This window comes from Oryzias latipes, chromosome 15, assembly GCF_002234675.1.
Source record: "Oryzias latipes chromosome 15, ASM223467v1".
Classification (NCBI taxonomy): Eukaryota; Metazoa; Chordata; class Actinopteri; order Beloniformes; family Adrianichthyidae; genus Oryzias; species Oryzias latipes.
In genome coordinates, this window is record NC_019873.2 from 12,086,546 (window position 1) to 12,103,729 (window position 17,184).

Here is a 17,184-nt window from a genome sequence, read left to right on the forward strand (position 1 = left end):
GGGCAGAAAGAGCCTGAAGCCGGCTGAGAGGCCACGGGGGCAGACACCGGTGACAGTCTGGGGGACATCTCCAACATCAGCTCCTGACCTTTGGACCGCAAAATGTGTGCACTTGTGTGAGTCCGTGCTCCCCCGCGGCAGCGTCGACACAGCGATGTGGGGCCGGAGGGGCAGACACTTGACATTTTCGGCTCATCTTTAAAAGAGGGCCTTAACCTTTCCTTGCGGTTTCTTCAGACACGTTTTAGGACGCTTCACATTAGGTTCGTGCCTCTCAGAGACATGGAGGGAAAGAGGCGAGGAAGGCAAAGGAAGACTCGGAAAGTCAATACGCAAAAACAAAAGGTCCCAGATGTCGGAAAGGTGTCTTTAAGTGTTATTTCTTTAGAACTGGAAAAACACAAAATCTGACATTTTACTTCATTTTGAACAAACTGCTAAACTTACAGAAACACATAAAGTGTGTTTGCCATCACTTGTGTGGAAGAATGAGTTTGGATGAGTCTTGCTGCAGGCCTCCATTCTCTCTTTTTTTTCCTGCTCTTTCAAGTGACGGTTGGAAGTAGCTGTCTAATTTGAGCGCTCTAATTACCCAGGATTAAAGACCAGGTGCTATTAAAGCAATTAGACGCACAGCACACTCCTTCACTGCAGAGCCAGACGGAAACACACACACACACCTGAACAATGACGCCTACATGTAAATACAAGTCTTTGAGGCACACAAAAACAGAAAATGCAGCACGATTTGCACTTTAACAGGGTTTTAAAAAAAACAAGAGAAAAAACATTATGCATCATCTGCCTCCCAGTCTGTGTTATTACATGGCTTCCTGATAAACAGAAACAAATACATGCAGTCAGTCAGGCCTGCACATAAATGAAATATTAAACAAAAACATATCACCTTTAACAGAAGCAGCTTTCCTGGAGAAACAAACACAGCAGTGAAAATTTCCATGGGGCGCATAAATGCACCCTGACTTATCAAAGTGTCTCGCTTAAAGGCAGGTGTGCTTGTGTGTGTGTGTGTCTTTTATCAGCTGTGTGAATGTCACCGTGAGTGTGTGTGGGACACAGCCATGTAGCTAGCTCAGCTCCAGGGTGGGATTAGCAGGGAGCACAGCCTCGGCCCACAAACAGTCCATATTAAAAAATGAAAAGGCAACCTTCATTACTCTCAGTGGCACATAACCTCCCCTCTTCCTCCTCCTCCTCCTCGCCTGCTATTATACACAAGCCTAAAAGGCTGGGCTGAAAATACAAGCCACCGACAAGAGATCCCATTATTCCTGATGCCTCCGTGTCAACAACATACATCTAACAGGGTAAAGAAAAGCAAAAAACGGAAAAAGAGGGAGTGGATGTGAGAGCGGAGGGGGCGTGGGGGGGTTAAGCTCACTATAGCACCTGAATGAGAAGATAGGAGGAAACCTGGTAATGGAAGCATGCAGGTTTTCTGGTGTCTGAAATGGGAATTTGAGAGGATGAAAGGTGAGTTAAGATCCAGAATTACAGCTGAAGGATGAGAAGAAATTACATTGAAAATGAAAAAGTGTATCAGGGTGACGCTCAAAACTGTTCCCGAACATTTTCTGTAAATCTGAGAAATAGCTGCTGTAGGTTTGAATAAAACAAAAGCAGCAGTAGTGATACTTTACTGATACTTGGCAGAAACGGGTGAGAATGCAGACAAATGCCCCCTTCTTCATCTGGTTTGGTTAGCTTTCCCAGGAGGATCTAAGACTGAAGCAGATCCAACTGCCAGAAAAGTCACGCAGTTTCAAAAGCTGCTCATTTGGGGGCGTTATAATAAGAGCAGAAAAAGCAGCCAGGAAGAAGAAAAAAGGACCTTGTCCTGCTAGTCCTCTGACTAATACTTGAAAAAGTGCTGGCAGCTCCTCACTAGACCACATTTACCCAGCATATATTTTAAAACTTTATAATGATTCCTGCTTTTTCGGATTCCTGTTGTGGCTGTTTTTTCTACTCTAGATACAAATAGTTGACGTCATTTACTCCCTTTGGTTCTTTTCATCTCTCTGGTCCATGAAAGGTCTGTTTGCATTCACACCAAAGAAAATCACATCAGAGTTCATCTGCAAGTAAAAACAGACCTTCAATTTCAAGAAGACAAGAGTTCCCTAGTTTGGTCCAAACCAAAAGTCGGGTAAGCTTTAAAACCTTCCAAACCAAAGGGAATATCAGAGGAAACCAGAACTCTAAGGGTGTATTCAGACTGGAAAAATCCTTTGAATCGGATCGAATCTGCTTATTTGTTCCGGTCCCGAACCTTGTGTTTGGGCTTTCTTCAGACTGGCATCAAGCGACCATTCTGTTTCTGACCAAAGCTTGAAAACAAAACCACGTAACTAAAGATCTCTGCAGTCATTGGCCAGAAACTACGAGGGTGGGTCAAAACAACAAGAGAAGGTAAGAAGTGCTGCGCTTCATGATTCTAATCGGGATAGTTAACGTATTAAAACTTTATATGTGGGTTATCGGTTTTGAAATCCGGGAACAACACTTTTTACTTTGGTACGGCGGAGGCATACTTGCAAGGAGACGTGCTGTGTGTGCTTTAACTCAGAGGATGCTAGCACGTGCAGTAATGAGGAGACGTCCAGGGATGCAGGTAGGCTAAGTGTTTATGACGTATAGATTGTCTGGAAAACAGTGTCAGAAGCAAAGCATATCATGCTTAAAGTTGTTTTAATGAGCCTGCATTCATCCGACCACATTTCAACGAGTTACTGTGTCTCATCGTTTTAAGGAAACTACAAGGAAGCTTTTAAGGTGAGGTCACAGCAGTGTCACATGCGTGCTGCGTAACAAGACACAGAAGAGCATGTAAGAAGCTTTTTCAGCTGTGTTAAAATAAACGTTCTGAAAAAGAAGGAGTTGGACTCTTTTTTTCTGTCTGATAATCGCTGATTTATATTTGTATTTTATTTGTCTGCTTCATTCCTACTCTGTTTATGTCAGCTACGGCCCAGTTGTCACGCTCCGAGGACGGATTGGATTCTGACTGTGGATTCTCAGAGCAAACCGAAGCTCAGTATGGTTGGAAACGAACCGAGGCAACCTCCAAAGATTGGTCAGAGAACGGTTCCTGGTCCTAAACAAGGATCCGCTTGGGTCTTTTCAGACTGTAAAAAATACAAAACAAAGAATCAGCTTTTTGGATGTGTTCAGTAAAACTGTGTCAGTAAATTTTCGACTTCAGGTAAAACAAAACTTTGGTCCCATCTGTGTATTACAGCCTGACTGCTAATGTCCATCTCTCCATCACTGCCACAGACGAGAGAAAATACTGCAGAAGTGACGTTTACATTAATGTAACTTCACATTACAAGACGTGAGAAGCTTCAGAGGCTGCTGAGCAAATCCTCATCAGGATTCCTGCTTGGTTCACATGAAGATTGAAAAGTAAACATTCATTAAAGCCCAAAAGGTTGAAGACATTCTGACCGCTGTCAAGTTCCAGAGAAGGGACAAGTTGCGCGCTGTGAGTGGCAGCTCCGTCTCTGGCTCTGGGGCGAGGCGCTTGGATGGAAACTTAACTGGGCTCGACCCCATGACATGAACCCACAACTCTGTACAGAGAGAAGGGCTTCGATGTGTCTCCAATCGCACTTTGGAGGCTTCAAAGTGGTGTCAGTGTCAGATTTGAGAAGGTGCTGAATCTCCTACTCTTTAAAACTTGTAATCCGCTCAAGAGAGCCTGGAGCAAAAAAAAGGAGGGAAAGAAATCCCATGCACGCATACAAACAGACTGAGAGAAGAGCACTTTATACGACAGCAGCTGGAAGAGGTGCAGCGTGCACACACACTGATCCTCAATGTAAACCGGAAATTTTTCACATTAAGGAGGATGCAGCTAAACAGATACGCCTCATTCCTCCCCTCGTTCTGCTGGAGAAGTCGTCCGATTGGTTATTCTCCAAATACCCAGATGTTCAGTTATTTAATTGTGCATGCAGTCAAAACAAGTAATTGGTTTAATCCAAGCCTCATGTCCCACATTAGGAAAATACGGAGCGGAGAGGAGGACCATCTCCTCGCGTCATCAAACCCGTGAAATTATGTTTCTGATTTCACGACGGCGGACACGATGGGGCGGCGTCCAATCAAAAGTTCAATTATGTAAATGGAAATGTGAAGTGCATGAAACAAAAAGAAAATGAGAGCGTGGTGGGGGAGCAAATGGACAGAACTCGAGAAGGGAGTAAATGTAGTGTGAAAAATAACACACATTAACATACAAAGGTGAGATAGCACTGAGGGGCGCCTGAAGAGGCTGAGTGAAAATGTGGGGAAGCTCCTGTTCCGTAAAGTGGAACTTTACCTTGTGTGGGAACAGCAGAGACATCAGATCCTAACACCACAAATGTTTTAGCTGGACCGCTCTTATTTTGAAGTCAAAATCAGCTTTACGTCCTATTTGAGCCTAAAGAAGTCACGTCAGCACAAACACCAAAGTCATGAATACATTATGATGTCCTGGCAGTGGAGCACTAGACCAGCTATTTACCCTCCCTATGATCCTCAGGGGATCCTGGAGGTTTGTACATCCACTTCACATGTTTGTGGACTTGGAGAAGGCTTCAGATTGTGTCCCACAGGACATTGTATGGGGGTGCAAAACCAACAAATAGGGCCATTCGGGTTTTATACAAACAAAGCAGGACCTTGGTTCAAATAACCAGCAGAATTTCACATTTTTTATAACATGGTCTAAGTAAATACTCAATTCTGATTGGCTGCAGGGTGTCCATTAAAAAAGGATAATGGATACCATAAAAAGAAGTTCCTCTAACTAGCCCAGGGGTCGGCAACCGGTAGGTCCGGAGCCGCATGCGGCTCTTTCTTCCTTGTGCTGCGGCTCGCTGTGTTTTTGTAAAATAACTATCATGTTCTAAGATTGTCATGGTGCCTTTAACACCGTCAGGTAGGGCGAACAGGCAGGAGGAAGAGAGCAGCGTGAACGTGCGGAGGGGGCGTGTCTGCAGCTGTGAACGCCGACCAGAGTCTGTTGTGGGATGGAAAGTTTTTTGGAAAGACAGACAGTGGTGAGGGGACACATGAATGCCAAAAAAAAGCATTTTTCCCCCTAGACTAAAACCACCCATTTCAGCGTAAAATGAATTAAATTTGCATTGGGGCGCCCCTACTGTCCTGTCACCTTGATGCTACAATGTTGCGCTGTCTGCGTAGAACACGCTAGAGGGGGGGTTGCACGCGGGGGTAAACAACGAACAGGTAGAGAGGCGGAGCCGGGGCTTAGACTCACCGCTTATGATTCCAGACCCGCAACAAACTAACAGCTGCTTCCTAATAAAACATAGCTGTCATCCATAAAATAAATATAATTTATTGGGTTTACTGGATTAAAAGAAAAAATAAATAGAAACAAGTCTGCATCAAAGTGAATTTGTTTCCATCATCTCATTCATCTTAACTCTGGGTGTTTGACAGACGGAAAAGTCTATTCAAGGTTGTGGAAAATAGACAAAAGATCAAAGGAAACATCACGCTCATAAATAATTAAAATAAATAATTAGATAAATATCCTGACAACATTTTGAATCAATACAAGTATTGCGAGATGAACTATAGCGATATTTTGCATAACATTTTTTCTAACACACCTAGTGCTTTCATTTCTGTGGGAAACTGATCAGAATGGCTCTTTGAGAGGTACAGGTTGCCGACCCCTGAACTAGCCTAACCGCCAGTCAATAATCAGAAAAAACAAGAAATTTGGGACATAAGTTGACAAACGTTTTGTCGTTCAAATGGCACTATGATCGAGATGCCAGTATCTCTATCAAATTTTACGATAAACATTAATGTGGCCTACAATTTCAAACAGTTCGTTGCCTCTCTTTCTGTATTGCTTGCTTATTGGTTAAGAAACAGTCACAAACTTTTGCTTCATCATCTCGTCAAAAACAAGCAGTAAGAGGTGAACTTTCCCTCTAAAATGGAGCTTTGTATCAGTTAACATGATGTTCAGCATATACATGACCACTTACCATGACAATGCATCACAGCGCGTATCAAATATTATGCTTCTTGTGTAAAACAATTGGAATGATAAAAATAAGTCCTAATAACTGGATTAATGTTTCTTTCTTTCATATCTTCCCTGCCCTTTGAGGTGTCCATTATCAGAAATGAATGGACTTCTCTGAAGCAACTGTCCAACGCGAAGAGCAATATCCCTTACACAACAGACAGAACTCTATTGGTTCAAATTTGAGAACATTGCAGTCTCATCTTTACTGTTTGCAGATGATGTGGTGCTTTTTGCTAGAATGGTAATGAGCACCTACCATGGTTCTCTGACAAAAAGAAAGGAACAACTCCCAGCAGATTAGGAATGAGCCCCTCCTCCAGTGGGAGGAGTTTAAATACCTGTAAGTGATGACGGCTGGAAAGTGGGATCACCAATCAGTGGGTCTGCAGAAATGTGGACTTTGTTCTGGACTGTTGTGGTTCAGATAAATCTGAGTCTGAAGACAAAGATCTCAATTCACTGCTCCATCCTGGCCACCCACCCCACACCTTTGATCATATGCTGCAGGAATTTAGAAGCAGGTAGAACCACAGTCACAGGCAGCTGTTGAGCTGCCATCAGGAAGACCTCGGATCTCTTTAGAGAAAAGAGTGAAGCTAAGACAACCTTTACTTAAACTGTAGTCCCCAAAACCCTGAGCCCCACATAAGCTCTACATGATAAAAACAAACAAAGCAAAAAAGTATAAATAAAGTTTATGATAGGAAAAAACACAACACAGAACTGGGCTGGGGCCAAAATAAATCAAACAAAGTTGTACTCAAAATGAAGACATTCTAAATAAGTATGTGCAGTTGCTTAAGGCATGAGACACCAAGTAGACTTTAGAGCATGTACTGATTGTAAACTTCCACTCTGAAAAAGATGCAGGTGCCTTCAGGCGGTTGGCTGCAGAGATGTAAAATGCAACAACCAGGAAAAGCTGCTCCCTCTTCCAGGAAATCCTTGTTCCAAGCTGGGCCAACTCATCCAAAGGCGTAACCTGGCAAAGCGGTAAAAAACAACAAGGCTAAACAGAAGAGGAAAGACGAGGCTTTGAAATGGGAATAAAAGCCATTTACTGAAAAGGAAAAGCGAATGCTCGTGATGGAATAACATTTTGAAGGAGACTGCAGACAAAGAGTGAGCGTGGCAGCCTGCAGCCTGTCTGCTCGCCTCACATGTAAGGCAGCAGCATAATGTGTTGTAAGCGCAGGCTTTAGCTTGTCATGGAAACAGCTGCAGCATTACCCATCCTCACGCCTCTGCAAATGAGCTTTGGCTGAGGAAATGAAGAAACCGCAGCATGGAGACTTTCTGTGTGCATCTGCTGAGGTTTGTATGAACGGAGATGGAGGTTTGAGGTGAGGAATAACTCAACATGAGCAGAGAATGGCCTCCACCCAAAAATACCTGCCCAGTAAATGAAGGATGATGAAAAAATGTCTGGCCTTCCAAACAATTTTGGAATCTATTATTAAAAGACATATACTCTCCTTTGATGGTCTGACGTGTACAGTTGTTACTGTTCAGTTCAGGTATCTAATGTTAATCAGACTTTACAGAAAAAGACACGAGGAAAGAGGAAGAGAAAGAGCGACCGGTGTTTAAGATCTAGGAAGTTTTCATCTCTTTTAACTGCTTTCTTTAACAAACAAATTAGTGGTGCACTGATTCAGAGATGGCCTGTGCTGATAACAACACTGTTTATCAATTAATCTAAGCCTTGGCAGGGAAAATCTCATTAAGGAGGCCACTTCAGGAATTATATAGCGCAGGTAGAGAGGATGAATGTGTTAGCAGCTGCTCAACACCAACCGCAGACGGCCATTGTCCAGTGCAGCGGGGGCTCTGGTGTGATGAGAGGGGTGATAGCAGAGCCAATTAAAATGAACATAATTACAAAGTCACCCCTTTGACTCCTGATCAGAATACACATGCATCAATACACACATCCTGAAGTAGGGGGTGGGGGTGGACATGGCAGGAACAGTGCAGTTGGGAGAAAATATGGCAGGATTCAGATTGAAAAACTGAGAAAGAGAGAAGGGCTGATGATGATGTGTGTGTGATGAAGATCTGTGGTGACCCAGATCAGACCTATTCAGCCCATCAGGGGCTGTAAAATCGGGGGTGGTCAGTAGGACTCTATATTGTCAAGACTCTGGAGATACATGTGCATCCCATATGTACCAAGACTGTACCAGAGACATAGATCGTAATGTTTTTTAAAGAGTAAGACTTTCAAAAAAACTTTGGCAGAATATGAATGCCTTTTACATGAATGAAATTGCATAAAATACATTTTATTTAATGATCAGAACAGTAAGCACTGCCCTTGTTTCTCACATGCAAGTTACTTTTACCCAAGTAGTTTCCAAATTATTTTCTTTTGGTAAATTAAGAAATATTTTTTCAATACTCAACTTTGTCTGGTTTCCACAAGATATTTTTCATTATTCAAAAAAAAAAAGGTAATTAAATGTGTTCAAGCAAATAAAGAGTTATTTATTCTCAACACTGCTTGAGTGTACTTTATGAATTTAGTAAATGGCTGCAAACCAAAGAAACAATGAACAACCTCCAAAAATATGTGCCTATTTCAGTTAAAATTAGAGAAGGGTACCATTTGGATTTTTATCTGCTGCTGGAGCCAAACCGGTACTTTTAAAATGGCTCGGGTGCCTGAACGGTGCTTGAACAGGTGCCAATACCAATTCTTTCCAAAAACATGTAAGTGTGACAGGTAGGGTGAGAGAGTGAAGGAGAGCGCTTGAATGTGATTACGATCCTTTATTTCAGTCTTTCTGACAGTCTGCACTGCATTCTCATTTTCAAACGAGAGACGTATTTTACTGCCCATCACCACAACCTCAGTCTTTTTTAGGAGCACTGAACATGTCACTCTTATCCATCAGGTCGCCTAATTAGAATCTTTTGCTATAAAATACAGCCAAACTTCACCTTTGGCATTTTGAAGGACGCTCCATGTTGTTGTTTTGGTGCAGAGCTGCTGAAAGAGGCTTGATGTGGTGTGCTGCCAACTAGTGGTCAGGGGGATAAAAGGAAGAGGTTGAACAACATGTTTGCACATACATAATTAATTTAAAATTGTTTATGCAGAATTTGAAATTGATAAAAGGATTGCCAAATGAAATATTGCAATTATTATTTCACATAATAGTTTTTTTTCCCTACACCCCTAGTTATTAGAAGAGAAACAGCTCCCAAAGTCCCAAAACATCAAACTGCTCTGAGTTGGACACCTGTCCTATCCTCGCCCCATGATCTACGCTCAACACAACGTAAGAAATGAACAAGCCTGTGAAGAAGATTTGTTTGATAGAGTCCAGTTTTCCAAAGTTTCCCAAAAATGCTGGCTTGCTCTTAGCATTAAAGAGGACGATTGGTTTAATTTAATTAAAACTACAGAGGCTAAAGGGTTCTGGAATGACTAAGAGTGCGGGGGGTCTCCAAAACATTGGAGGTCCAAAGGGTTTTCAAGAGCATGGGCCCTCTCTTTTCACCTTAAGGCTCCTCCAGCCTTACTCCCAAAATCCTGCATCCGGCTTGGTTTAAGCCCACACACACCTAGAGGACCTGGCCAGATTAAAACCAGATTAAGATAAAGTTACCCCCTCTTCGACTGCTATGTCATTCAAACCTACGGCCTCTGTGGCGGCTGGATGGAAGGACACGGAAGACAAAAAGGTCTGGTTCATTCCTGCACGCACTCCGACCCGGACCCACAAAAGGCTTTCTGGTCATCCTCATAAGCCCGATTAGTCTGCCATAGAGCCTCTCATAGCAGACATCAATCACGGGGGGATTAGTCAAGTCCCCCTCTGAAGGAGTGTGGAGGTAAACTTCCCTTCAACTCAAAGGCAGCTCTCTTTTTCTTAGAGATTACACAGCGATTTGCTTTAATTTCATTCCATCTTCATCGTTTTCTGTTTGCCTCGCTCTTCGCTCCTCTGCATCTCCCTCCTTCTCTCCTGCTCACAGCTCGAGCAGTAATCCCTGGCAGATAAAACTAAAGAGGACTTACCAAAGGCAGATTACAAGAGGCACTCTGCGGAAGGCCTTTTTACACCAGTCAGCTGGGTATTGAGGAGCAGGGGCTCGTTGTGGTGCTTAGCTCGTGACGAGTGGGGGGGTGGAACAACGATAGGCGCATTACAGTAACTAGATCAAAAACACATCCGTCCTAACATACAGATACATGTCTAATGTAAACATTAAAAAATTATTAAAATATTCAAATGTTTCATTTGCAAAACATTCAACAGATTTCTCGATTTATTGGATCTGAAAGCATCAGCAGAACTCTGCAGGTGGACTGGGTTGGGTCAGGAGCCGTACTCTCCCATTCGGTTCCTGATGACAGAGATGCCCTGCAGCTCTAAACCACAACAGCACGCCAATGATTGGACTGAAACTGAGTGGAAGCAGAAATTGTGTGCCTGCTCTCCCACAAGATCCAATGACACTCACTGACTGCTAATCAACAAGGTGTGGAGGGAGGGGGAGGGGGTCGCTGGGAAAAAGAAGATATTGAGAGGTAATGATTTAGCTTTACTTCTCTCAAGGATTATTCATCTAATATTACAAAGCTTTTGGAGAGGCCAACTGAGTCTAGAGTAGTCAAAGAATCTGAAGCTGCTCCCAAATTTCTGATAAAAGTGAAGAAAGGTCTCTAAATGGATTAAAAATGGCACGAAACTTTAAAAAAAAACATGCAGCTATGATGCTCATTTACCTTATAAAGGTTTTAGGCCAAGCAGATTGAGCAAATCATTAAATATGACTGAACCCGTCCAGATTCAGGAATGCAGGCAGGTTTCTAGCAGCTTTAAAGAAACTTTGAGAGTAAAAAAGATTTTAACGTAAAAAAAGCGTCCACAGCACTGTTTAGTATTCTTCATAAAGTTCTAAAATGTCCACAAGTAAAACTTTAACTAAGAGAAAAAATTCAATTAACCTTCAGAGAAAATCAACGTTTTGTGGGTATTAACTTAACTCTGATTCTCTGTAACATGAAGAAAGAATCCAAAATTAAAAAATACTGAGTTTTTACAGCGTTTTATAATTCCAAGAGCAAACCAAGCTCTAGTAAAAATAAGAGCTTTTTTAAAAAAAAAAAAAAAAAAAAAGGCCTAGTTTTTCTCATGACCCAGTTTTGTAGCGGTATAAAAAATGTCAAAGTTTTCAAAGAAGATGAAATTACTTTGTAAAAAGACAAGAGACCTTCAAACGGGTAAAGATCAGAAGATGAGATGACTGTCCTCGTCTCAGGGCTCCTTTCTGTCCTCCAGAACGTCTGTGGTTGTAACCACAGAAACAGCTCACAGCACGCGGGGGATCTTCTCCTGTCACCAACCTCCGACAAGCTAATTAAGAAATATCGCGGCCTTCTGCGAACTCAATTAAATAATGTTAATTTATTCTAATTTCAATATGTTTAAACTCAAGAGGTGTGTGTTTGAGGGGATGAGTGCCTCAAAAACAATTTCAGGGAGAGGAATAATAACCTAAAACTTTATTTAACCTGAACCTTTTGATGAACATTATTAACAAGAAAAAAACAGACTCAAATTTTTTTTATATGAGAAAAATGAAGAAAAGCTTCATGCAGATAGCTGATTCATAATCTGATTCATGCTAAATTACCAGTAGAGGTTAAGATGGTTCCACACAACCATTTTCAAAATAATACAATCACACATTGTGTGACAAACCCAGAAAAATGCTAAAAATACTGATAAATGATATTTTATCTGACTTAAATTTGATTTAGAAAGTAAGTTTTCGTGACAAAAAAAGTTTAAGGACAAAGTAAATTTTACAAAAGGAACGCACAAATCAAAATTAATCTTTTGATCTATTGTGTTTCCAATGGTCTTTTAAGTATGATTGTGGCGTTCTTAGCCAAAATCAAAACATCTATGTCGTTTTCTAGAACATAGATCCTGAAGTTCATTAGAAATTCACCTTGAGTTGAGGCTGGGACCGTTGGCACTGAACAAACACCACACACCGCTTGTGGCCTGCCTAGTGTACTTTCTATTTTTGAAACAGCATCTTTTCACCTGTTCTTGATTCACAATTTAAATATAAAATTACTCAGAAATGCAAATTTGAGCTTAAATTTCTCAATATGTGTCCTCCATCATCAGACAAATGCCACAAGAACATGTTAGAAACAACAAATATACCATTTAATCTTTAATGCTAAAAAGTTAAATAGAAAAAATGCTATTAAGCTCTTGAAACTTTGCTATTAGTTTTCACACAAAAAAAAAAAAAAAAAAACGGGTTCAACATTTAAAAGACAATATTAGTGAGAAAAACCAAAAGAACAGACAGGATCTCCTGAAGGAGCTGAATCTGCCCAGAGTGGTTGAAACACTTGGAAGAAGTTCAAGTTCAAAAGAAGCCTGAATGTCAGTAAGCCTTCAGACAAATATTTAAAGATAACATTTTGTCAGATCCACTAAATGAAAGCAGAACTATTTTAGAAAATGCCTGTTTTAAAGAAGTAAATAATATGCAAGTTTCAAAGTTTTTGCTGAAACTTTTGTCTGAATGCCAACTTCCAACTTTTCCTTATATGAAAATAAGGCAAATAATTCATGAAGCGGAAACCTGATGAAAATCCAGAGATCAGAGCATCTAAGTGTAGAGCGGTTTGACTGCAGGATAGAGACGAGATAAAACAAAGGAGGAGCGGGGATCACTGAGTCACGGGGGGGGGGGACAAAAATCAGCTCCGGAGAGAAGAGATGGACTGAATCCGACCAGACAGAAGCTCTCAGCCCGCCCAACAGGAACTCCTGTGTTCATTTACATTAATCCCACAGACGTTTTCATCCCTGCGGCTCCTTCACACATGCCAAACTTCAGACTTGACACATTTGAGGATCTATATCTAACGGACAGACAGACAGACTGTCAGAAGAAAAAATGACTCAAGTGTCACTCCTGATGACTTTGGAGGAGAAACAAAGACTCAAAGAAACATTGAAAATAGTTGAGATTTTTTTTACAAATGCAAAAGAAAGAGACAAGAACAGAAAGCGTATATTTGAATTAGTTTGTGTCTAATGTGAAGCCATAAATGATGTGTTTATTCATGCTTTCATTCAAACACTTGAGAGGTTCAGGGCTGGTACAGACAGATTGTTAAATTAAATCCATTTAAATCAATGGTAAGTGTAATAGCTGTGTATAGAATAAGTGGACGAACGCCATATGTTCAATTGATGTAACAATTTTCCACAGACTGGCATGGCAGGTAGAGTTAATGCGATGCTGAGAAGGATCAAATTTAGAGAAACTAAAAACCGAATCAGTTTCAGTTTTGAGGACTTGGAGAAGATATTTTAGGGAAAACCTTTGGGGGGCTTTGGGAGTGTGCGCTTGATGCTGGGGGCTGTTTGATCCTTGTTTTATCACAACAGAGACCTGGTTTGTTTGGCCTACAGTAGGTCAGATGAGAGTTTGACTTTGGAGCCTCAGAATCTTAAGCTTTAGCTTTCTCTGTAGTGTTTTGCACCTGGAATGGGGAAGGATCTTCAAGTCTGAGGCCATGGATCTCAGCTGGAAAACATGTGGAAGCCTCATTAAGGGTGCCTCCTCCCGTGTGAGGTGTTTAAGTATCTGTTCTGCTGTCAGTGAAGAAAGATGGAGTGTGAAATGCAAACAAAGTTTGGGATCGAGGATGTGGACTTTGCTCTGGTCTGATCTTCTGACACATCCAAGTCGGAAGCCTTAAATGTATATGAGAACTGGACAGAGTGAGTGTGACCTTACCCATAGAAAATGAATTATTTCCAGCTCCAACGTATTGACATAAATTTATTTGCCATTTTTCTGTAAAAAAAAGACACTGCCATGTTGGAGCCAGACAACGTCAGTAAGCAGTGATTGGTCCAAATCAGACTGATTGTTGTTTCTATGGCAACAACTCTCGCCAACTAGGAGTGAGCTTGTTGGACGTCCACACCCCTACCACTTGAAATCGAAATCGGGAAAATCTGTCAATCAAAGGTTTTGGACGTGAGACTGCATACTTTTATAAGGCATATGCTTGGTCAGTTTATAACATGAATAACTTACGCTACAGAAAGAATTTCGTGAAATAAAAAATTAGGATTACCAAGAACATGTTAAAAATGGTCTCCGAGCAAGAATAGTTGTTCTGACAAATAGAATGAATGAATGAGTAACAGCGGTTTATTTCTCTATAGAAGTCTATGGGATTTTGGATTCTTGGAGCCAATGGGTAGTTCCTGTTTGGAATGCCAGGGGGAGGGGGTCACTCAATCCAGCCAATGGTCTGAAAAGAAAGATTTTAGTTTACCAATCTATCCATGTACCCCTTCCCCTCCCCTTACCCATCTCTGAGCATGAGTTGTGGGTTTTAACAAGCAGGGAAAATCATAGGTACGGGTGGCAGAAATTAGCTTTATTCAAGAGGGGTTGGGATATTTATAGAAAAAAGTATGTGAAGCTCAGACGTACAAGGAGAAACAAGAGTGGCTGAGAAAGTTTGGACTTCCAAAGAGAATGACACCCCAATGCAATCATAGACCAACAAGTCCAACCACGAAGAGGTCTGGTAGGGCATCCAAGACACTCTTGAGATTCTATATCTGCAAATATGGAACACTTCGTCCTTCTGGAGGGTCTGGAGGAGATAGGAGAGGCTGTCCCCACAACCCAAACCCCAGACAACAGGAAGATGACGGACACATTTATTTTCAATGACTTCAAACAATGATGAAACAAATGATGGTGTTCTTAAAATGGTCTTTAGGACCTTTGTGGCTGTTTTCCATGATCCTGCTGACGTAGTTAATGCTTTATTTGGGTTTTCCGATATGTGAAGAGTTTTGGTCTTTGCTGCAACTTTAAAAACGGTCATAAAAATATATGCAGATGAAAAGAGACTCCTTGAGCACACCTTGTATGAAGCAGGTTGGCTGTGTTTAGAGGGAAGGTCATAACTAGCTCAGCATATATTCACAGAACTGAGCCCGGGGCACTCAGAAACTGTAGAGCAGATATGAGTTTGCATTAAGAGGCTGTGCACGTCTGCCATGTGCTGCTTGGTCTAGGCCTCTCATAGTGGGAATGTCTCCTCTTAATCCGCCCTGACTTCATACATTCAAAGGTCATCGCACAGTCCGTATGTCGTCTGCGGTGTTTGTGTGTCACTGCGCACGGCCCGAATAAGAATGACAAATCTGCTGTATGTATAAACAAACGCTGCAGGCCCCTCCCTGGTCGCTGCAAACATCATATCTGTCTCTGCAGCTCCCCTCTTCTCTCCAGTCTTCCTGCTGGTTTGTCGTCCTCCACCTTTCACTTTCACTTCTTTCTTCACACTCCTCCGTTTTTCTCTCCCTCCCAGCTCCAGAGTCAGGGGTACCTCTTGGTTAAGTTTGGCCCACCACAGGCCACTGGCTCGGGGTAATTAAAGTAGTAACGGCCCCGTCACCCACGGTTACAGGCAACTGCAGCCGGCCGATAAAGGCACTGCGCCATAATTACATGGACGGCCAGCATCACTAAAACAGTCAGCTTCATGGGGGGGGGGGGGGGGGGGGGGGGGCGCTGTGTGGAAATGACTGTACTGTGCGTACATGTGTGTGTGTGTACATAGGGGGTCAACAACTCCTTGTGATCACTCTGCTGTAGTTAAGCCTCCTGTGTTTAAGCCCCACACAGGTTCAATGAGCTCCCACACCCACCCAGCCAAACAGTTTTAACCTCCACCCCCCCAGCCAATCATTCCCCATCAATGGTCTGACTCCTGCCATGAGTGTGTGTGACCATCAGCCGTTTAATTAGACCCATAAAGAACTTACCTGATTTGAAATACTAAAAATACTGAGAAGCCCTCCCCCAAACTAAACTTTTTAGTCTAATGAGCTGCTGAGCAGAAACTAAATCCTATATGCTCTTCTCGATGTGGGCGCCAAACAGCAAAGGCCCAAATTCAACTGACTTCTAAGCAAACAAGCTTCAAAGCACCGTTTCTTCTCAGGAAGTCTAGGGCACATTAGAACAGTCCTACACACGTATCCCTTAGTCATATGTGGGTTTTTGGGTTGTTTGGGCCAGTGTAGTGTCGTAGACAGGTAGAGCCTCTTAGAGGGGGCATAGGTGTGTCGTGGCTTTAGGCTCGTGCGGCCACCTTAAGGGACATCATGAAAATGGAACGCACAATTGTCATGTGTGTGGAACGTGGATCGTGACATCTTTGTAATGATAATGTAAAGATCCACGCACTTATGACGTTCGGGTGATACTGTCGTACAGTGTCCTGACGCTGCATTGTAGCTGTTAGTAAGGTGTGCGAACTGGCTCCTTACTGACTGCATGCAAATGCTGCCGTAGGACGCTTGAGTACACAAACTACACTCTGATTGTCTAATTTCCTCCATCCTAACAGTTAAACTGCAAACATCGAGTACGCAACAGTCGCACAAGGAGCGCACACATTCAGAAGAACAGCAGTAACAGGCCCCTTGCGCTGCACACAGATTTTGGGGGTGGGTGGTAAAATGAAAAATCTGTGCAGCACGCCTGCATTTCACGTACTTCCCCTTACTTTACCCTTACGTGTTGTTTAGGTGTTGGCTAAATCCTGTTGCCGCAGTAGGCCCATAAAAGAAAATGTATATGAACATTTTCTCTCCATAGGCTCAAACGAGAGGACTGTGATCTTAAAATTCCGCGTGGGCCACCTGCATGACCCATACAGCTTGGCCCATTTTTTACCTACAGATAGCCCGTATCCACCCCTCAACAAAAGTCCCAATGAGCAGCAAACTCTGCTAAATTTGACACTTTTATCTGGTTTGGTTTGCTGTCAGAAGCGGCACTCCTAGAAGCCAACTAAAGACTGAATAAATGGTGCAGTACCAAACACTGCTCACTTCATTTTGCCTGACATAGACATAAAACAAAAATGGTAGTAGAACTGAATACGCTACAAAAAATAGCCATGCCTAAAAGTAGTCTACAGCCGATGAACAGATTAAATAACAGCAGGACAACTAAATCTAAACCTTGTAAAGGTAAAAACACTTTGAAGAGCTGATATTTGAAGGATT

The 17,184-nt window shown here is 42.2% G+C and overlaps 1 protein-coding gene across 7 annotated transcripts in view; it reads right to left on the bottom strand.

Moving 5' to 3' along the window:
* ehbp1 (EH domain binding protein 1) overlaps positions 1-17,184 on the bottom strand; it is a 147,046-nt gene that overhangs the window by 78,663 nt on the left and 51,199 nt on the right. The window lies entirely within an intron of this gene.